The following is a 23,425-nucleotide window of genomic DNA, read 5'->3' on the forward strand; positions in this document are numbered from 1 at the left end:
AACGTTAAATAGAAATGTTAAAATACCCAGAGGGTGGAAAGCATGTACTGTAATGGTTGTGTTGGTGCAGTGAACCTCAATTACTCTAAAATCAATTTAAATCTCAGCTCTCTCATTGGAAAACAGGGAGACCAGGCTGGTCAGTCTATTCTCACATTATTTTTTTTATTATTCTTTTAATGACATTTGCAACTAATAAATTCTCATTCAGGTCAAATGTCCTGTTTTAAACCAAAGTTCATGAGCTGTATAAAGAAACAAGAAGGTATCACTCATCCGTGTGAAAAGAGACAGTAATTAGAAGTTGTCATTTAGGAATGCCAGACATTAAAAAATCAAATCACTGGTAGTAAAAACGTTTAGAGAATTTTTTGTTTTTGTCTTTTTCGTTTTTATCGGTACCGGGGATCGAACTTACGACTGCCTGCTTGCAAGGCAGGTGCTTATGCCGCTGAGCTAAATCCCCAGCCACTTTAGTGAAGTTTAGAGAATTTAATGAAGTCATGTTTAAAGCATTTAAAACCACTATGAGAATGGTATCAGACCAAATATATAATATCAATGAAATGAAAATATTTTAAAAGAATCAAAGAGAAACTCTGGAATGAAAAACATGATCATGAAAGTAAAAGTTTATCATAGGTGCTTAATAACAGATTTAAACTAAGACTTGATTGAATCAAATAAACTTGACAAAATAGAGAAAGTGAAATTTTCCAGTTTCAAGAATAGAAAGAAAGAGATATGAGTCTAGGTTTAATCTTCAGGATAGCCAGTTTTTGCAACACTGTTTATTAAAGAGGCTGTCCTTCCAGTGAAAGTATTTGGCCCCTCTGTCAAAAATAAAATGGCTGAGTGTTTATAAAATTGTTTCTGTATCTTCTAATCAGTTCCACTGATCCTCTGATCTGGTTTGGGTTTTTCATTTGTTTTTTGTTTTTGCCAGTACTATTCTGTTTTCATTAATGATAGCTTTGTAATATAATTTCAAATCAGGATTGTGATGCCCCCTGATTTGCCTTTGCTGTCCAGGGCTGCTTTTTCTATTCTAGATGCCTTTTGATTCCAAAAGAATTTTAAGATTCCTTTCTCTGGTTCTATGAGGTATGCTACTAGTATTTTAATTGGGATTGCATCAAAGCCATATAAAAGTTTTGGTAGTGTGGTCATTTTCACTATGTTGGTCTGCCTATCTATTTTAGTTACTTTTATCTTGTTGCTGAGACAAAATACCTGACCTCCAAAATTAAGGAAGGAAAAGTTTACTTAGCTTACAATTTGTGGAGGTTTCAGTCCATACTCAACTGACTCCAAGACAGAGTGGCATGGCCGAGAGTTAACCATTCATGGCAGCTGCAGCAGATACCAACAGCAACAAGAGCAAAAAAGTAAAAAAGAGGAGCAAACCTCTTTCCCTCCCTTACAATGAATGCAGGCTACCTGCCTCAGGGAAGTTGTAGCACTCACACCCTTGATCCCAGCATTAGACCATGAATCAATCACAAACTCTAGAAGCCTACCCCCATGATTGCCTGAGACTTTGGGGGGCGGGTACATCCAGACACAAACCATAATACTATCCTACAACAATGAATATACTTCCATGTTTTGATATGCTCTACAATCTCCTTTTTCAGAGTAGGGTAGTTTTCAATGTAAAGATCCTTTACTTCCTTCACTAGATTGATTCCTAAATATTTACTTCATTCATTTTGATGCTATTGTGAAAGACTGTGCTTCCCTAATTTCTTTCTCAGTTAGTTTGTTATTTGTGTATTGGAATGTCACTGATTTGTGAATGCTGACTTTGTATTTTGCTACACTGCTGAATTTGGTTATTAAATGTAGAAGTCTTTTAGTGGAGTTTTTATGTAGAGTTACTGTATCATCGGCAAACAATCATAATTTAACTTTGTCCTTTGCCATCCTTATTCCTTTTATTTCTTTCTCTTATTAATTGCTCTGGCTAATGTATCTAGAACTATATTGGATAAGAGTGGTAATAGTGGAAATCCGTGTCTTGCTCCTGCTTTTGAGTGAAAGCTTTCAGTTTTGAACCATTTAGCATGATGTTGGCTTTTGGTTTGTCTGACATGGTTTTCTATTAGACTGAGATAAAGACCAGCTATTTCAATTTTTTGTAGGATTTTTGTCATGAATAGGTGTTGGAATTAATCAAATGGATCAAAGATCTAAATATTTTTTAAAAATCTGCTGGAAGATAAAATCAGCAAAACTCTTCAAGACATAGGGGTAGGCAAAGACTTTATAAACAAAACCCCCACTGTGCAGGAAATACTACAAAGAATCAAATACTGGAATCTTATCATATTGAATAGCTTTTCTACAGCAAAAGAAACCACCAACAGAGTGAAGAGACACTCCATAAAACGGGAAAAAATATTACTAGCTATTCTTCACCATGGAATAATCCCTAGCATACATTAGAGAACCACTTCCCAAAAAAATCACAGATTCCCAATATTAAAGACCAAATCCATAAACTTCTGGAATGGACACACACTTCCATGAAGACATACAAATGGTAAATAAGCACATGAAAAAAATTCCACATCATTGGTCATTCCAGAAATAAAAATTAAAACAACACTAGGATTTCATCTCACTCCAGAAAGAATGCCTATTTTCAAGAAAACCAATAACAAATGGTGATGAGGCTATGGGGAAAATGGAACATTTTCCACTGTTGGTAGGAGAGTAGATAGAAGCAACCACTAGGGAAATCAGTGTAGAGGTGCCTCAAAAATTTAAAACTAGAAGTTCCATTTGATCCAGCTATTTTCCCTCTTACTATCATCTCAAAAGATTTAAAAGCATCTTACCATAGCAATATATGCATACCCATGTTTACGGAGGCACAATCTGTAACAGATTAATCTTGGAAACAGCCAAGATGCCCATCAACAGATGAATGGATTAAGAAAGTGTGGCTTTTATATACAATTGGTTACTACTCTGCTATAAATAAGGATAAGCAAGAAATTTCTAGGTAAATGAATGCATCTTGAAACCATACTTCTACATAAAATAATTTGGACACACGTGTTCAAATACTGCACAACATATCTTGTGTAAGAAGTTCAAAGCATACAGACCAAAATGGATCACAAACATTGGGAAGTGCGAAAAAAATTTTGAAGTGGGGAGAGCAACAAAGGAGGGGGGAAGGAAGGGAAAAAGGAAAGATGAAAATAGAAGAAAAAATTGAAATGAGGCTTTTGCAAATAAAGAGGGGAAGGAATGTTAAAAAAATTAAGGTATATAATGTACAGAAACAAATTCCCTATGATGAATGTGAGTTATCATTATATAGAAAAAAGTATGCTAATAAATTAATTTTTAAGAGCATAGAGAAAAGAAACAGATCTTCAGAGATCTGTAGGAAAGCATCAAGCAAACCAGCATATTCACAAAGAGAGACAGAGGCAGAAAAACATTTGAAGAAATAATGACTAAAAACTTTCCAATCTTGATTTAAAAAACACCTTAATCTGTATGCTCAAGAATCTCGGCAAACATCCAATAATATAAACTCAAAGGTGTCCTCATCTGAAAACATCACAATCAAACAGTTAAAGATAAAAACATAGAGAAAAGTATTGAAAACAACAACAGGAAAATAAATCTTTACATGCAAGCAGTTCTCAGTAAGATTTTCAAAATCTTCTGATCAGAAAACATGGAGACCAGAAGGAAAGCAATAAAGACATAACTCTGAGCAATAAATAATGTTTATTCACAAGCCCACAAAACCGACATTTTCTATTCTGCCATTCTTTCTTTTTTAGGGGAAAAGGCTACCTGGAAGTAAACACATTATCTCGCACTTGCCAGGCAGACACTTATGCTGCTGAGCTAAATTCCCGGACCCAAAACAGCCATTTAAAACTTTTTTTTTGCAAATATTTACTGCACTCCTACTGTTAACCAATATACTGTTGTTACAACATGGGTCCATGCTAATTCTAACAGTTGGTTTGTCAATCAGGTTAGACAACATTCTGATACTGCATAATTTTCTTTGTTAAAATGTTTATTTACCATGCTATTATGTCACTGATACCAAGTTTCATTTATGACACAAACAATTCATTAGTGCCTCATGAAACAGTCTGACCCTTAAATAGCCCCCAAGGGACCATGTATTTTAGGTCTTTTTTCCAGAATGGTGCTATTGGAAATGGTAAACCCTTAAGCTATGGGGCTTAACAGGAGGACATTAGGTCACTTTGAATGCCCCTACCTTTACACATGAGTGGTTTTGCTCTACATCTGCTTCCACCAGGACGCACTGCCTTGGCACAAGCCCAAAGCAAAGCGATCAATTCATCATGGACCAAAACTAGCCAAGTGTGAGTTAAAATAAACCTTTTCTCTTTGTGGGTTAATTGTCTCAGCATTGGCTACAGTAGTGGAAAGCTAACACCCTCTTTGGCCATTTGAAGCTTTCTGGCTGTAACTTCTAACATTTTAACCTTTTCTTTTTTTCTAAATATATCTGAATAGCTACACAGGTGAAAGGTCAGGCTGGCTACCAAAGAAAATGTGAGGTTTGGCCTTTAGTTACTGTCAAAAGACTGCTAAGTCTCACAGCACAGTGTTTACTATGAAAAGGAAATCAAAAGTGGTTAGTGTATTAAAATGCCAAAATGTACTTATTTAAAATAATTTTGATTTTAAAACCAGTCATAGGGTATTAACCTTTCAACAATAATTTTCACAGAAGTATAATGTAGAGCTTTAACTGATTATGAATCAGAAGGAGCTTAATTTTCCAACCACTAGTTCCCCAATATGTTATATAAAACCCTTCTTTTCTACTACCTAATACCCCACAATAGTCTCGTTTGATTTCAGTTGCTTCTCTTCACTTTAATCATGTTCATTTTATTCTCATTTCTCATTCAAAAATTCTCCTCTTTTCTCATAGATCTGTGGCACAAGTGGCTTTCAATTGGGGCAGGTCAAGGGAGGTCTACTTATCACATACACATCTCTGTTCACTCTTTCTGTTCTTTAGTGATAGGGAGGAAGGAAGGAAAGGGAAAGATGGCTTTCTTAATTGACCAAATATGGTTGGAAGCAGCAGGGGTGTTAGCTAGCCACTGGGCAGGTCGAGCTCATTACCTTGGACTATTGGTGGCTTTAGCATGTTCTACTGACCATGGCCTAATTTTACATAGCAACCATAGTCTTGCCCATCCTGATCAAGATCGTTTTATAACTTCAAGATAATCTAAGAATGGTGGCATCTTGCTATATTCTTCTAATAAATATGTGTGTGTATACACATACATATATTTGCCTCCAACTCACACAAAGTTATGATGCTCCCAATAAGACTGGACACCCTGCTCACAAGATTTCAACTGCCCAAGCCTGGGTGAACCAACCTTGAGGTAACTCCAGTTCATACCCAATTTCTGCTTGGAAGTCGCTCACCAGACTGTCACTTTACAGTTTATTTTCTTCTGTTGGATAGCCAAGTGACGAAATGCATTAGCCAAGCATGTATCCTAGTGAGTACCGAAATGTCCAAGTGCTTTCTGGAAGACATCCATAACTTGTATGGTTGTTCTCTCTGAGCCCTTTTCCCTGTCCCCTAAAGGCAGATACAGAGTAAGGAAAGTCACTAAACTTCCTTTACTAACACTATACTCCAAATACAACAGCATCTCCTTTCCCATCTTCCCTTTGTATTATTTACAGAAGTTGAATGAACACTGGTGCAGTAACTTTGTGACTTCAGTCCTCCCATTAGCTGTCTAGCTTTACCCGTTGGAAACTCTCTAAACACAAATGATGGACACTTAGTATGTCTATAGTCCATCACTTTGAGACTTGGCTGAAATTGTAAGAAAGAAAAGAGGTCATTTATTAGTTACATTAAGCAGAAAGAAAACAGATTTCAGAATGAAACTTTTAGGCCTTCAATATTTCTATTTGGTGCTTACTATGTTCCAGGCTCAAACTAATATCTGATTCCACAGAAGTAAACAAAACATATACGGTACCTCTTCTTGTTTATCCTGTCATACAAAGAAAGAAAGCAAACAATAAATAAGTAAACAAATACATAAATCATTGCCAATAGATGTAACTCTATGGAGAAAACATTGGGGATAAGTGGTAGAGAATGGGGATTTTGCTGATTAGGGGCAGCTGCCATGAGGAGGTCACATATATGAGGTCAAGTAACCTGTAGTGGAAAACTACCTCACTTACAAAATATATTATCCATCTGTTACTTAGTTTGAATGTCCTTATCTGCAAAACAGAAAGAATAATTTATATTGCATGGAGTTGTTGTAAAGGTACAATGAAATAAGAGTATTAAACACCTTTTTTCCCCCCTCTTCCTTTCCTAGAATAGAGCAAAGATTTTGAAAAAGAGCATCTGTTAAATAGAGGACTGTCATTGAAAATGCAAAGTGTGCTGGATGAAAAAAAAAGAGTCAACACTTACTAACTTCATTCAGCAAGTCACTCAGTCACTGCAAGCCTTAAGTTCTTTACATGTAAAAAGAGAAGATGGTATTTTAGAGGAAATATGAGACTATAAATTACCTTGTATAATAAAAAATACTCGTTTGTAAAGTTACAGCATACATAATGGGAAAAAATGAACACACACTTAAAAGCAGAGATGGGCTTCTGAGGAGACTAACGACTCTTAGACTGTAAGGCTTCTCACTTTGTTGGCTCACCATGAGTCCCAGAAGCCACAGAATTCCACATATGGGAAGGGGAGAGCGCATACAGACTGGAAGCTTTCATTTCTAAGCATTTCTGTGCTCAGAGAAAAAGGGGCTAGGTTTCCACTTTAACCATTTTAAGAAAAATTTCGGTCTTCAATATCACCTGTAAGTGATGGAAGAAAAACATTTCCCAGGTATATTTTTTACAAGCTAAGTGAGTTTTTTTTTTCATTTAAGTAAGTTTTTTGCCATGATAACCAAAAGACATCAATGCAAATATATAAGATAACTAGCTATGGGTTGATAAGTTTCCCTGAGTGCCTAAAAAATATCAATAAATCCTCCCTAGAAATAACAATAATAATAATAATAATTTCCAATCCATCTATTGGTTAGTTGTTAAAGAATTCTTTTAAAAGTGCCACAACACATGCGATCTTCATTAAAATTCATAAACACAGGAGGATAAAAAAAGAACTAATGAGTGCTAGCCAGCAAAAGCTGTAGAAAACTAAAATTATCATAAATAGAATACAAAATAAAATGTAATGTCTTTAAATGAATAAAAGATGGGGTTAAAACTAAGACAGACAAATTAATGTAAATAAACAAATATCTTTCAAATAAAAGTAAGTTTTAAAAAGGAAAAGTATATTTAAAAGTAATGTGTTTGTTAACACTCCAAAAATATAAGAGAGGGAATTGGACAGAGATAATACTAAAAACAGAAACACAAATAAAAGCAATGCTGCATTTATGGGATAGAAGACAATACTTTGAATATGTCAAGTCTCCCCTGAATGATTTATAGATTCACAAAATCTCAATCAGAATGCCCAGAGAATTTTGGGTGAGCATGACAAACTAATTCTAAAACTTAAATAGGATAGCAAATAGGAAAAGCCATGGTTCCTAAAAAAGTTGGCTACGGAGGTAACAGACACCAAAACTCATAAAGCATTCCCAATTAACACACCATCATACTGAAACAGAGATAAAGAAACAGCAATGAAATACAAAAGAGACTCAGAAACACACCAAAATACGTAAGGAAACTTGATTTAGGATAGGCTGGCATTGCAGACAGTGAGAACAGATGAATTTTTCAGATTTTGTTTGCAGAATAATTGTATATCCTTATGAAAAAGGTATCCATACCTTTTTCCAAAACGAAAAAAGATACCTTTATCTCAAAGCACAAATAAAAACTGATACTAGATAGATGAAAGCTGCAATTGTAAAATAAAAAGCTATGCAATTTTTAGAGGCCACTATAAGATAGTAATCATAGTCAAAACAAGATAGAGGGAATAATACAGGGCTTGAAATCAAGTTAATAGGAAATCAAAAACAGTTACCATAATATATCCTGCTAATTTTTTGATTTTTTCCCTTAATTAAAAAGATAATAAAAAATAAATTTTTTTAAGAAAAAGGGGGATATTGAGATAAAAGAGGACATAACAACATAACAATACAGATCAAAGCATAACAATTTCAGCAACCTAGTGCTTCACTACAAGATAACACGACTTAATAGTAGTTAACATAGTGTCTCTTTCCTTGAAATATTTGAATATATCTTCATGTACTATAGCATCAAACATATTGGGGCTGGAGGTTTAGCTCAGTGGCATAAGCACCTGCCTTGGAAGTAGCAAGTCGTGAGTTCAAAACATATCAAGACTGTGTGAAACCATTCAAGAGGATGAAAGTATTACAGGGTATTTTGAACCGGTTAATGGAAAACGAAAAATGGTTTCTATATATTCTCTTTGCCTATAAAAATTTTTGTTTATACTACCACATATAATAAAATCCAATAAGATATATCATGATAAAACCAGTGGAGACAGAAGAACAATGGTTTGGTGGGACTTCAAAACAAGATGATATTAAATCAGCACAAACTATTATGATGTTTTGTTTTCTTCACAATAGCTGTTCATATCATCACAGGCAATAATATCAAACAGCCCAGAATAAAGCCATTCCAATTAATGAGTGAAAACTTTAAAAAGCTTCAAAGCCACATAATGGGGAATCATGATTACCACATATTTTTATATTTGAATCATTTCTTACAATAGGGAAACCATTCAGTATTGGTACAGGTGAGTTTGATTTATTTCACTTATGAGTTTGGTCTCAAGATGCGACCATTTATTTATAAATATTTCAATGTGATACTTCTTTATAGCTGAGTAGTACTCCATTGTATAAAAATACCACGACTTAAAAAAAAAATACCAATACTTATAACTATTCCTCAGTTGATGGACACTTTGGTTGTTTCCAAGATCTGGCTATTACAAATTGTGCTGTTATAAACAGGGGTGCATATATATCACTGTGCTATGATGCTTTCAGTTCTTCTGGGAATATGCCTAAAAGTGGAATAGCTGGAACAAATGGGACTTCCAATCCCAGCTTTTTGGGAAGTCTCCAGACTGACCTGCACAATGGTTGAACCAGTCTACACTCGCAACAACAGTGAAGGACAATTCTTTTTTCCCCACAGCCTCTCCAGCATTTGTTGTTGATGGTTTTCTTGTTCCTGGCCATTCTTTCAGGAGTGAGATGGAATCTCAGTGTGGTTTTAATTTGCATTTCTCTAATGACACATGATGATGAACGTTTTTTTCATGTATTTATTTGCCATTTGTAGGTCTTCATCTGAGAAGTGTGTATTCATCTCAGATATCCATTTTTGGATTGGATCTTTGAATTTTGGGGGTCTGGTTTTTTTAATTCTTTATATGTTTTAGATAGAAGTCCTTTGTCTGAGGGAGAGCTCACTAAGAGCTATTTTCCCAGTTTGTGGGTTTTCTTTTCACTATGCTGGAGATTTCTTCTGATATCAAGAAACTTTAATAAGAGGTGGTCCCAGTTATTGATTATGGAAAGTATTGCCCGTGCGGTTTGAGTCCTGTTCATGAATTCTCTATCTACCACTATGTCTTGAAGGTTTCTACCCAACTTGTCTTCCATAGATTTAGTGTTTCTGTTTTGATATTCAGATCTTTGATCCATTTAGATTTTAATTTAGTACATGGTGATAGGCATGGGTCTAATTTTAGTTTTTGGCATATGGAGAGCCAGTTTTTCCAATATCATTTATTAAAGAGATTGTCGTTTTTCCAGTAAACCTGTTTGGCTCCTTTATAAAAGATAAGGTGGTTGAGTGTGTTTGTAGTTGTGATTGTATCTTCTAATTTGTTCCATTGATCCTCTGCTCTGTTTTGATTACAGGACCATGTTGACTTTAATATGGTTACTTTGTAGTGTAACTTCAAGTCAGGGATTGTGATGCCTTCTGCCTTGTTTTGTTGCTTATAACTGTCTTTGCTATTCTAGGTCTCTTCTCACTCCAGATGAATTTGAGGAATGATTTCTCTATATCTATGAGGTATGTTGATGGTATTTTTATTGGGATTGCATTGAATCTATATAAAAGTTTTGGGAGAATGGCCATTTTCACAACATTAATTCTTCCTATCCATGAGCAAGGGATGTCTTTCCATTTTCTGAGATCACCTTCAATTTTTCTTTTCAGTGTATTATAAATTTCCCTGTGTAGGTCTTTCACTTCTTTCATAAGAATAATTCCTAAATTTTTTTTTCATTGCTAGTGTGGCTTCTCTTATTTCTCTCTCTGTGATTTTGTTGTTGGTGTATAGGAATGCTACTAATTTTTGAGTACTGATTTTGTATCCAGCTACATTACTCAATTTTTTTTATATCTAAGAGTCTTTCAATGGAGTTTAGGGGGTCTTCTATGTAGAGTATCATATCATCGTCAAACAATGATAATTTAACTTCTACTTTTCCTATCTTTACGCCTTTTATTTCTTCCTCTTGTCTAATGTCTCTGGCTACTATTTCCAGTACTATATTAAATAGGAGTGGTGATAAAGGACATCCTTGTCTTGTGCCTGATTTTACAGTAAAGGCTTTCAATTTTTGGCCATTTAATATGATACTAGCTGTTGGTTTGTCATAGATGGCCTTTACTATATTGAGGTAAAGACCGTCTAATCCAATTTTCTGTAAAGTTCTTATCATGAATGAATGTTGGATCTTATTTAAAGCTTTTTCTGCATCTATAGAAATGATCATGTGATTCTTACTTTTGGCTCTATTGATATGGTGGATTACATTTGTTGATTTACATATGTTGAACCATCCCTGCATGTCTGGGATGAATCCCACTTGGTCATGGTGTATAATCTTCTTGATGATTTGCTGCATCTTATTTGCCAATGTTTTACTGAGGATTTTTGCATCTGTGTTTATTAGGGAGATTGGTCTATAGCTCTCTTCTGTGGTTGGGTCTTTCTCAGTTTTTGGTACTAAAGTAATTTATGCTTCCAGGAATGACTTAGGAAGGATTGCTTCCCTTTCAATTTCATTGAAGAGTTTGAGGAGTGTTGGCATTAGGTCATCTTTGTATTTCTTGTAGAAATCTGCAGTGTATCCGTCTGGGCCTGGGCTCTTCTTTGTAGGTAAGGACTTAATCACATTTTCAATTTCATTAATAGAAACTGGGTTATTCAGCAGTTTTACATCCCCTTCACCTAGCTTTGGTACTTCATATATTTCTAGGAATCTGTCTATTTCATCTGTGTTATCAAATCTTTGAGAGTGGAGATTTTTGAAAGAGGTATTGATGATCTTCTGTATTTCTATGGTCTGTAGTGATTTCACCTTTTTCATTTCTTATTGCATGAATTTGAGCTTTTTCTTTCCCTTTTTTAATAAGGTTGGCTAGGAGCTTATCAATTTTATTTTGATTCATTGATTCTTTGGATTATTTTCTTAGTATCTATTGCATTGATTTCTGCTGTGATTTTTATAATTTCCTCTCTTCTTTTGGTTTTGGGCTTGACTTGCGCTTCTTTTTCTAGATATTTGAGGTGTAGCATCAGGTTATTTATTTGTATTCATTCAGTTTTCCTGATGTATTCCTCAGTGCAATAAATTTTCTTCTGAGGACGGCTTTCATTGCATCCCACAGATTCCAGTAAGTTGTATTTCTGTTTTCATTTTCTTGTAGTAATTGTTTAATTTCTTCTCTGATTTCCCCTGTAACCCACTGATTACTCAAGAGTGTGTCATTCAGTTTCCATGTGTTTGTGGGATTTTTGCGGTATCTTTTATCATTAATTTCTAGCGCTGTGATCCAATAACATGCAAGGGATAATTTCAACTCTTTTGCATTTATTTAAATATGTACTATGAGTTAATATATGGTCTATTTTAGAGAATGACCGATGTACTGCTGAGAGGAATGTGTATTCTGATGTTGGATGCAACACTCTGTATATGTCTATCAAGTCCATTTGTTCACATTTGTGATTCAGTTTTGTTATTTCTTTGCTGATTTTCTGTCTGGTTGATCTGTCCCTTGGTGTCAATGGTGTTAAGGTCTCCTGTTACAATTGTGTTACTTTTCATTTCTGTTAATACTTGTTTTATGTAACTGGGTGCTCTGGAATTTGGTGCATATATATTTAAAATAGTTATCTCTTCTTCTTGAAGTGTTCCCCTAACAAGTATGTGACCTTCTTTGTCTGTTCTGATCATTATTGGTTTTAAGTTTACATTGTCTGCAAACAGAATGGCTACTCTTGCTTTTTTATGGGTTCCTGTTGCGTGAAGTGTTGTTTTCCATCCTTTGACTTTTAGTCTGTGAGTATCCTTTTGGTATGATGGGTTTCTTATAGACAGCATATAGTTGGATTTTGTTTCTTGATCCATTCTCTTAGTCATTTTCTATTCATTGGTGCATTGAGACCATTTACATTAATGGTTATAAAAGTTATATGTTGATTTATTGTTGACATGTTATCTTTGTGCTGTTGCATCTTTATCTTTCTGTTCTGTTTAATTATCTGCTTTGCTTAGTGGTTTTCTCCTAAGTTTATCTGAACTGTCTTTCAATATTTTTGGCAGGATTGGCTTGCTGATCACGAAGTTCTTCAGCTGTTCTTTGTCATGGAAGTATCTTATTTCGCCATCCATTTTGAAGGACAGTTTTGCAGGGTACAGTCGTCTAGGTTGGAAATCATTTTCCTTTAGGATTTGGATTACTTCACTCCATGCTCTTTTTGACTTTATTGTTTGTGTTAAGAAGTCTGCTGTGATTCTGATAGGTTTTCCTTTATAAGTGATCTGTCTTTTCTCTCTGTAGCTTTTAATAATCTATACTTGTGTTGGATTTCTGGGATGATGATTATTATACGTCTGGGGGTAGTTTTATTTTGGTTATGATTATTTGGAGTTCTAATATGCTTCACTGATCCTGACGTTGGTTTCCGATCTCATGTTTGGGAAATTTTCAGCTATTACTTCTTTAAATATCTTCTTGATGTCCTTTATGTCATCCCCTTCTTTTTCATTAATCCCTAATAATTTTTTTTCTTTTTTTTAATTTTATTTAAGGAGAAAAAGAAAAAAAAGCAGAAAAAGGGTACAAGTTATACAGAATTTCAGAAAAAAATAAACAGTAGGAAATCACTAGTTAATGGATTACATATTGTCATCTTAGAAATATTTGTTCAAGTTACAAAATTAAAGCATATAAAGTGGACATTCAAACAAAGAGACTACAAACAGTTCTGTTCAATGATCCAACAAAACTCAGTAATATCATTGTCTATCATATACTCTTAAATATACATGCACTTTAGAGCACTTTCTTTTCCTCTCCTTTGTACAATGCCTATTACACTTTTTGGTTTTTATTACTCCCACAGATCTTATTACTTTTTTGGAAGAAAATAAAACCAAATGTGACATAACAGAACAGAGTCAGTCAAGTCAAAAGGGTGGACACAATAGATAATGTAAAAACATAATACAAGCTGATAAACAATGGTTACCATAATGCCTCCCACTGTCTCCAATAGAATTGCCTATATCCTCAGTTATCATAAAATTGAACAAAACAGTAAAGAATGAAACCAACAGAACCAAAACATTGGAGACATTACAGGTCTTCAAAAGTAGATAGTAGTCAACCAGAATGGGCGTCATAATGAATCCCACTATCTTCACAGCTGTTGCCTAAACTTTTGAACCTGGTACTATCAAGCAAAACAGAATAGAGGAACATCAGTCAAAAGATGGTGAGAGAAATACAGGGCTACAAATCAAGTTAATAGAAAATCAAAGTGGGTTACTATAATATATCCTGCTATTTTTTATTTATTTTTCCCTTAATTAAAAGGATAGAAATAAAAAAGTAAATAATAAAATGGAAATTGAGATAAAAGAGGGCATAACAACAAAACAGCGCAGATCAAAACATAACCATTTAAGCAAAATAGTGTTTCACCACAAGATAATCCCGACATAAAAGTAGTTACCATATTGTCTCTTTCCTTGAAATCTTTGAGTATAACTTCGTATACTGCAGCATCAAATATATCAAAACAATGTAAAACCATTCAAGAGAATGACAGTATTACAGGGTATTTAGAATCAACTAACAGAAAATGAACAATGGTTTCTGTATAATCTCCTTGTCTATAAAAGTTTTCATTTATACTATCACATATAATAAAATCCAATAAGATACAACATGTTAAGACCTAGGGATACAGAAGAACAAAAGCTTGATGGGACTTCAAAACAAGATGATATTAAATCAGCATTACCTATTATGACGTTATTTTCTCCAAAATAGCTGTTCCTATCATCCAATCTTCTCTGCCTCACTTCTGTTGAGCTCTTTTTCTGTCATTAGTTGTCAGTTTGTCTTCTTCATTTTGTTTCTGCTCCATTCATTGTGGCCTCTCTGCCATTATTTCTGGATTCTTCGTATTTTTCTTTTTTAGAATATCCTGCAGTATTCTCTGTAGGGTTGAATTGGTGGTTGCATATTCCCCTAGTTCCTCTTTATCCTGGAAGCACCTTGTTTTCCCATCAATTTCAAGGGATAGTTGTGCAGGATATATCAATCTTAGCTGGAGGTTATTATCTTTTAAAGCTTGAATTATTTCCCCCCACGCTTGTCGTGATTTGATGGTTTGTGCCAAGAAGTCTGCTGTAATTCTGATGGGTGTTCCCTTATAAGTGATCTGTTTCTTGCCTCTGACAGCTTTTAATATTCTGTTCTTATATTGGATTTCTGGAATTTTGATTATTATATGCCTGGGTGTAGCTCTGTTTGGGTTGTAGGTGGCTGGGGTCCTGTATGCTTCATACATCTGAGTATCTTTACCTTTTGCTAAATTAGGAAAATTCTCCTGGATTATTTCTGTGAGTAGCTTTTGTAGTTCATTTGTTTGTGTCCCCACCTCTTCTTTTATGTTCTTTATTCTTAAGTTATAGATCCTCTTATCATCTTCTAGTCTTTGTATTTTTGATGTTTGTTTCTTTGTTATTTTTAAGAAGTTTTCCATTTCATGCTCCCAAATTACAAATCTGCCCTCCAGTTCAGATAATCTATCCTTAGTTTCTTTCAATCTGTTATGCCAGTTTTCGATAGAGTTTTTAGTTTCCTGGTAATCTCTTTGAACCTGCTTCACGGTATTTCTCTATTTTCTCCATCAAACAATTCTCCCCTCTTTTTCTGTTCATCCATTCCACCATCTGTTTTTTCTTGGGTGATGCTTAGCATTTTTCTAACTATTCTGCTTATGTCTTGCTTCAGGTTATTAATAACTTCATTCCTGAACTCGTCTATGAGGCTCTGGAGATAGTACTTTATGTCTATTGGTGCTGTGTCTGCTATTGCCTGTTTCTCAGGATTGGGGGACGAGGAGCCTTTCTTGTTGCTCCCTCTTCCCATATTCTTTGTTCCTTAAATACAAACGTATATAGGAGGCCCAGCTTCCTTCCCTGTCAGCCACAGTCTGTTTGAATTGCTCCAGCTAGGTGTTCCTGCCCACCGCAGTGCACCAGGGAGTTACGGACTGGGCAGCCCATGCGGGGCCCGCCCCTCCAGGTCAACCTACCGAATGCTTCACCACTAGGGTGCACCTCCAGGCACTGGAACCTGGGTTGTGCTAGCCTACTGGGTCTCAGCCAGCAGTGTCACTTAAGCTAGGCACTGCTCACCAATCCCACTTGAGAGGGGGATATGTGACTGAGGTCACTACAGCGCCCTGTTCCGGCAAGTCTACCTGGTCCCAGAATGCCCTCTGTTGAAGTCTCCTAGACTGTGGAAGAGTCCCAGTTTCCCTCACTCACCACAGGTCGATGCACGCCTCCCTGCCCGTCCCACACTCTCAACTCCATTCACCGATTCCCGTTCTCAGAGCTTTTGTGCATCTCTTTCCCTGCCGAGCCGATTCGAACACAGCAGCAGTGGCAGGAAACCCAAATCGCGTCTTCCAATGGCGCGGGCTCCAGCTTCCATGCTGAGGCTTTATCTGTACCTGTTATAGCACCAGGACTGCATTCCCAATTGGTTTCTCTCAGCCCAGTTCATTCTTGGGTCAGCAGGGTATATCTCCTCTTGCTTAGGATTCCTCACTCCGCACCATTCCTGGATTCTAAGCTGGGTCTCTCAGAGAGCCTCAGTAGCTGCTGCTATCTGTTTGCCATGTTCTCCCAGAAGTAATCCTATTAATCTTATGTAGTTTTTCTCTGCGTCATCTTGCAATTGTTGAATTGTTATTTCCTCATTCTTTGTTATTTTTAAAAGATCTTTCCTTTCCTGTTCACTAGCTGCAATCTTGTCTTCAAGGTCTGAAATTCTATCTTCACTTTCATTGAGGCAGTTTTTACAGCTTTCAATGGAATTTTTGATTTTCTGTATATCTCTGTGCATCTTGTTTATGTATTCTGTTTGTTTCTTATATTGCTCATCTAGGGACTCTATCTTTTTTTTTTTTTTTTTTTTTTTTTTTAGTTCCTCCAATTTTTTAACTGTGTTTTCTTTAGATATGTTCAGCATCTCTTTCATTTCTTTTATCATTTCTTCTTTTACCTGGGAGATTATTTCTAGTTTGAATTCCTTTAAAGCTTCCTGGAGTTGCTCGTTTATTTCAGTTGCTATTATGTTCGATATTTGATGTGTATGACATATATTTTCTTCTATACACATCACTCCTAAGGTTTCTTTGGATGGGCTGGAGGTTTGAGATTGTAATGTGGTCTTTCGTTTTGTCATTTTCTTATATTTCTGTGTTTCAAGTGTTTCGGATGTTATTCTAAGGCTTCCTCAGGGTCTGTTGGAAATCTTCTTCTATGCTCTCAGCTACTGGGACTCTGGCACCCAGGTCCCCCAGGCCGCTGGGCCTCTGGAACCAGTGGCACTTGCCTGCTTGCTTAGAACTCCACAGTCCTCCAAGCACAGCCAGGATCGGTGAGGCAGATGCAGGCGCCCCAGACCTGCCTAGCTGTTCCAGTGCACCTGGAAGGCACAAGGGTCCCAAACAAGCTGGACTCGGGGGAAAGTGGGTGCCCACCTGCTTGCTTAGAACTCCACATTCTCCAAGCACATGGGGAGGCTGATGCAGGTGCCCCAGACCTGCCTAGCTGTTCCAGTGCACCCAGAAGGTGTGAGGGTCCCAAACAAGCTAGACTCCTGGGAAAGCGGGTACCTGCCTGCTTGCTTAGAACTCCACAGTCCTCCAAGCACAGCCAGAATGGGGAGGCAGATGCAGGTGTCCCAGACTCGCCTAGCTGTTCCAGTGCACGTGGAAGGCATGAGGGTCCCAAATAAGCTGGACTCGGGGGAAAGTGCACAGGCCACTTACCCCAGGACACTAGGCCTCCGGAACCGGTGGCGCTTGCCTGCATTCTTAGAACTCCACAGTCCTCCAAGCACAGCCAGGATTGGGGAGGCAGATGCAGGCGCCCCAGACCGGCCTAGCTGTTCCAGTGCACCCGGATGGCACAAGGGTCCCAAACAAGCTGGACTCAGGAGAAAGTGTGCAGGGCACTTAGCCCAGGATGCCGGGCCTCTGGAACCGGTGGCATTTGCCTGCTTGCTTAGAACTCCACAGTCTTCCCAACTTTTCAACTTCTAAATTGCCAATTCAAGGACTCCACAAGATGGCGAGCCCATGCACTGGTTGCATCTCTATTCCCTTTATTGAGCTTACATTGCATTCATCATGAAGCTCGTTATGACATTGTTTGCTTTTCTGAGTCTACACAAAGATCAGTTCAGAACTTACACATGAGTTCAAGTAGTTTTACGGGATTCTGTCAAAGGTTGCCATTAGCTTATTAAGCTAAAGTACACCTTTTATATTGGAATATTTTCTTACCATCAATGTTCTGGAAAGCCTCATATTTCAATAATTCTCAGATTTAACCAGCTAATGGCCCTATGATGAAATTTGCAAGATCTCTCACTATCTGCGGTATGTTATATGAATGTGAAAACCTTCACTCTTCAAAGAAAGTAGGTTGTGCTTTCTGATCTTTGGATTCTTTCCTAATATATCAATATTTAGTTCATTTCTCCAGTTTTAGGGTAATGTTCTTAATGGAATTACCTAAAGCAGTACTGGGTAAAAATTCATGTCCTTGACACATTTTATGGACCTCACATTAACACTGTTTCTCTTAGAATTTGTTATGGAGACTTCCGGGAGAACATGGTGGACAGATAACAGCAACTACCAGAGGCTCTCTAAAAGACTCGGCTCAGAAGCCAGGAATGGTGCGGACTAAGGAGACATAAGCAGGTGGAGATATGCTCTGCTGACTCAGGAACGAACTGGGCTGAGAGAAACCAACTTGGAATGCAGTCCTGGTGCTAAACAGGAACAGAAAAGCCTCGGTGTGGAGGCTGGACCCCACACCATTGTAAGCCGCGATTTGGGTTTCCCGCCACGTGGCGGCTGGCTGCCTCTACAGTGGCTCGGCAAGGAGAGAGACACGCAGAAGCTCTGAGAACGGCAATCTGCGAACGGCAGGGAGGCGTACACTGACTTGTGGTGAGGTGAGTGAGAGAAACTGACACTCTACCACAGTTTGACTCCAGCAGAGGACTTTCTGGGCCCCAGCAGTCCCGCGGGAGCAGGGCACGGTGGCGACTCCAGCCACACATTCCCCTCTCGGGCGGGATTAGTGAAAAGTGCCTGGCCTGCGTGACGCAGCTGGCGGATCTGGTAGGCTGTCCCAACCCAGATCCCAGAGCCTGACGGTGGCCGGGAGGGGAGACGCATAGGCTGCCTGGTCTGTAACTCCCTGGTGCGCAGCGGTAAGCGGGAACACCTAACTGGCGCAATTCGATCAGTCTGTGGCGGACTGGGAGAGAAGCTGGGCCTCTTATACAAGCTTGCATATATAAGGAACAGAGAAGAAGAGGCAGCATGGGAAGAGGCAGCAACAAGAAAGGCTCCTCGGCCCCCAATTCTGAGAAACAGGCAATAGCAGACACCGCACCAATACACATAAGGCACCATATAGAGAGCCTCATAGACCAATTCAGGAATGAAGTTATCAACGACCTGAAGCTAGAAGTATGCAGAATAGTTAGAGAAATGCTAAGTACCACCCAACAAAAAACAGGTGGTGGAATGGAAGAACAGAAAAAAAGGGGAGAATTGTTTGATGGAGAAAACAGAGAAAGCATAGAATACGTGAAGCAGGTTCAAAGGGACTACCAAGATACTAAGAAGTCTATAGAAGACTGGCATAACAGCTTGAAAGAAACTAAGGACAGACTATCTGAACTGGAGGGCAGACTTGTAATATGGGAGAATGAAATGAAAAACTTCTCAAAAATAACAAAGAAACAAACAGCAATAATACAAAGACAAGAAGATGATAAGAGGATCCATAACTTAAGGATTAAGAACATAAAAGAAGAAGTAGGGACACAAACAAGTGAACTACAAAAGCTACTCACAGAAATAATCCAGGAGAATTTTCCTAATTTAGCAAAAGGTAAAAATACTCAGATGTATAAGGCATAAAGGACCCCAGCTACCTACAACCCAAACAGAGCTACACCCAGGCACATAATAATAAAAATTCCAGAAATTCAATACAAGAACAGAATATTAAAAGCTGTAAGAGACAAGAAACAGACCACTTACAAGGGAACACCCATCAGAATTACAGCAGATTTCTCTGCACAAACCATCAAATCACGACAAGCATGGGGGGAAATAATTCAAGCTTTGAAAGATAATAATCTCCAGCCAAGATTGAGATATCCTGCACAACTGTCCCTGGAAATTGATGGAAAAACAAGGTGCTTCCAGGATAAAGAGGAACTGGGGGAATTTGCAACCACCAATTCAACTCTACAGAGAGTATTGCAGGATATTCTAAAAAAAGAAAAATACAAAGAATCCAGAAATAATGGCAGAGAGGCCACAACGAATGGAGCAGAGAACAAAATGAAGAAGACAAACTGACAGCTACTGACAGAAAAAGAGCTCAACAGAAATGAGGCAGAGAAGATTGGATGATAGGAACAGCTATTTTGGAGAAAACGACATCTTAATAGGTAATACTGATTTAGTATCATCTTGTTTTGAAGTCTCATCTAGCTTTTGTCCTTCTGTCTCCAATGGTCTAAATAGGCTGTATCTTATTGGATTTTATTATGTATGATAGTATAAGCAAAAATCTTTTAAAGACAAGGAGATTATACAGAAACCATTGTTCATTTTCTGTTAGTCGATTCTAAATACTCTGTAATGCTGTCATTCTCTTGAATGGTTTTACATTGTTTTGATATACTTAATGCTACAGTATACGAAGTTGTACTCAAGGATTTCAAAGAAAGAGACAATATGGTAACTACTTTTAGGTTAGGATTATCTGGTGGTGAAACACTATTCTGCTTAAATGGTTATGTTTTGATCTGCGCTGTTTCATTGTTATGCCCTCTTTTATCTCAATCTCCACTCCATTATTTACTTTTTTATCTTTATCCTTTTAATTAAAGGAAAAAAATAGCAGGATATATTATAGTAACCCACTTTGACTTTTCATTACCTTGATTTAAAGCCCTGTATTACTCTCACCATCTGGTTTTTAACTGATGTTCCCCTATTCTGTTTTGCTGGATAGTATCAGGTTCGAAAGTTTAGGCATCAGCTGTGAAGATAATGAGATTCATTATGATGCCCATTCTTGTTGACTTTTATCTACTTTTGAAGACCTACAATGTCTCCAATGTTTTGGTTTTGTCGGTTTTATTCTTTACTGTTTTGTTCAATTGTATTATAACTAACGATATAGGCAATTCTATTAGAGATAGCGGGAGGCATTATGGTAACCATTGTTGATCACCTTGTATTATGTTTTTACATTATCTATTATGTCCACCCTTTTGAGTTGACCGATTCTGTTCTGTTATGTCACATTTGGTTTTACTCTCTTCCAAAAAAGTAATAAGAACCGTGGGAGCAATGAAACCCAAAATGTGTAATAGTCATGGTACAAAAGAGAGGAAAAGAAAGTGCTCCAAACTATATAACTGCATGTATATTTAATTGTATAAGATAGAAAATGATATCACAGAGTTTTATTGGATCAATGAACAGAACTGTTTGCAGTATCATTGATGGAATGTCCACTTTACAAGCTTTAATTTTGTGACTTGAACAATTATTTCTAAGATGACAATATGTAATCCATTAACTAGTGATTTCCTACTGTTCATTTTTTTTCTGTAAATCTGTATAACTTGTACCCTTTCCCTGCTTTTTTTTTCTTTTCTCCTTAAATAAAATTAAAAAAAAAAAAAGAATTTGTTATGGAGCACCATAGTGTTAAAGACTAGCATTTGTGGGACTGTTCCATGCTCTACCGGGAATGCACGCTGCGCGGATTTCTGACCGTTCCGCGCTGGGCCGGGAGCGTGGGAAAGGTGGGCGGCGTGGACCCTGGTGAGTACTGGGGACCCCCCGGCTGCTGGGGTTGGCAAGAGAACATCTTGGAACTGGGCAGTGCCTGCCACCACGGGGACATCAACAACACAGAGTCTGGTGGCAGCCATCTTACAGTCGGGCAGAACTTACAGCTTGGTGGCATCACTGAGTCCCCCTGTAGGGAGGGCTGGTGGAAGGCATCTTGAAATTGGGCAGAGCCTGAGTACGTGTTGGCTTCAGCGTCAAACAGAGAACTAGTGGGAGACATCTTGGATTTGGGCAGATCTGCTGTTCTGGTGCTCCTGTCACAGAGAGGTCTGGAAGAGAACAGCTGGGATTTGGGCAGGACCCTGTGCCATATTGACATTAGTCAGCTGCTTCTGGTACAAAGAGAACTGGCAAGAGCTACCGGGGCTAAACCAAGCCTCTGCTTGGGGCCCAATAAGCAGACACAAAATAGTCACAACTCAGTGACATCCAGAAAGTACAGCCTATTTACGGATTGACTGGCGCAGAGGCTGAAGACTAGCCTGTACTGCCCCTGCATCCCAGCCTACCCCAGATAACAGCAAATTGGGGAGGACAGCAGAAACTCAAGTCAGTACGCTTCTGAAAGGCCCTAAGCAATTCGGAGAGGGCCAGAGAACCCCAGGACAGTCTGAAAGAAACCAGAAAAATGACGAGAGATAAAAATTTAAAAAAAAATCTCCAGCTGCCCAACATGAGAAAATAAGCCCAGGAGAAGTAAACACCGAAGAGAACAAGCACAGTAACCATCCATTGCTCGACACAGCATCAGCCGAAATTAAAAAGTATTTTCATGATCTCATAGAAGAATTTAAAGCTGTGCTCCTGATTCAAGTGAGGCAAGATATAAAGAGATTAATTAAAGAAATGACAAGCCCCGCCCAAGAGAACACAGAGGGAAGAACTGAGGAAATCAGAAAAGAAAGAGAAACTTCTGAAGAAGAATTTAAATGTAACTTAGAATGCATGAAACAGATCCAAAGAGAATACCAGGAAACTAAAAACTCCATTGAACACTGGCAAAATGCCTTGACAGAAACTAAAGACAGCCTTCTGAAACTTGAAGAGAGATTTATGGCATATGATTGAGAAAGAAAAAGCCTCTTAAAAATAACAAGGAACCAGAAAGAAGCAATTCAAAAACTAGAAGATGACAAAAAGATACATAACTTAAGAATAAAGAATGTGAGTGAGGAAGCAGGAGCAACCAAAAATGAAATACAAAGAATATTCACAGATATATTAAAGCAAAATTTCCCATATATAGCAAAAAGAAATGATATCCAGATAAAAGAGGCATACAGAACACCAGCTACCTATAACCAAAACAGATCTATGCCTAGACATATAATAATCAAGATTCCAGAAATCCACCAAAAGAACAGAATATTAAAAGCAGCCAGAGAAAAGATGCAGATTACCTACAATGGGAAAACTATCAAAATAACAGCAGACTTATCAACACAAATTCTTAAGTCAAGAAGGGAGTGGGGAGAAATATTCCAAGTCCTGAAAGAAAATAATATGCAACCGAAGCTCATATACCCATCAAAACTCTCTCTCAAAATTAACGGAGAAATAAGATATTTTCAAGACAAGGAGGAACTGTGGGAGTTCATGGCCACCAATCCAACCCTACAGAGAGTGCTGAAGGATATTACAGAAAAAGAGAGGAAGAGATACCAGGATTCCAGCAACAGTGGCAGAGAGGCCTCAGTGAACGGGGCAGACAGTGGAATGAGGGAATAAGGTGGACAAATTATAGCAGAAAAGTGGAGTAGCAGACATGAGGCAGAGACGGTAAGCTATAGTCTTTAGTATAGACAGCTCTGAAACTCTATAAAAAAAAGAAAAAGGCAGAGGTCATTGTTAATGGTGTAT

General features: G+C 37.5%; 1 protein-coding gene across 1 annotated transcript in view; it reads right to left on the reverse strand.

Annotated features, from left to right (window-relative positions):
* Dgki (diacylglycerol kinase iota) overlaps positions 1-23,425 on the reverse strand; it is a 466,489-nt gene that overhangs the window by 328,033 nt on the left and 115,031 nt on the right.

This window comes from Cavia porcellus, unplaced genomic scaffold (genome assembly GCF_034190915.1).
Source record: "Cavia porcellus strain 051 isolate PalLab524CR breed Dunkin Hartley unplaced genomic scaffold, mCavPor4.1 scaffold_6, whole genome shotgun sequence".
NCBI classification, from domain to species: domain Eukaryota; kingdom Metazoa; phylum Chordata; class Mammalia; order Rodentia; family Caviidae; genus Cavia; species Cavia porcellus.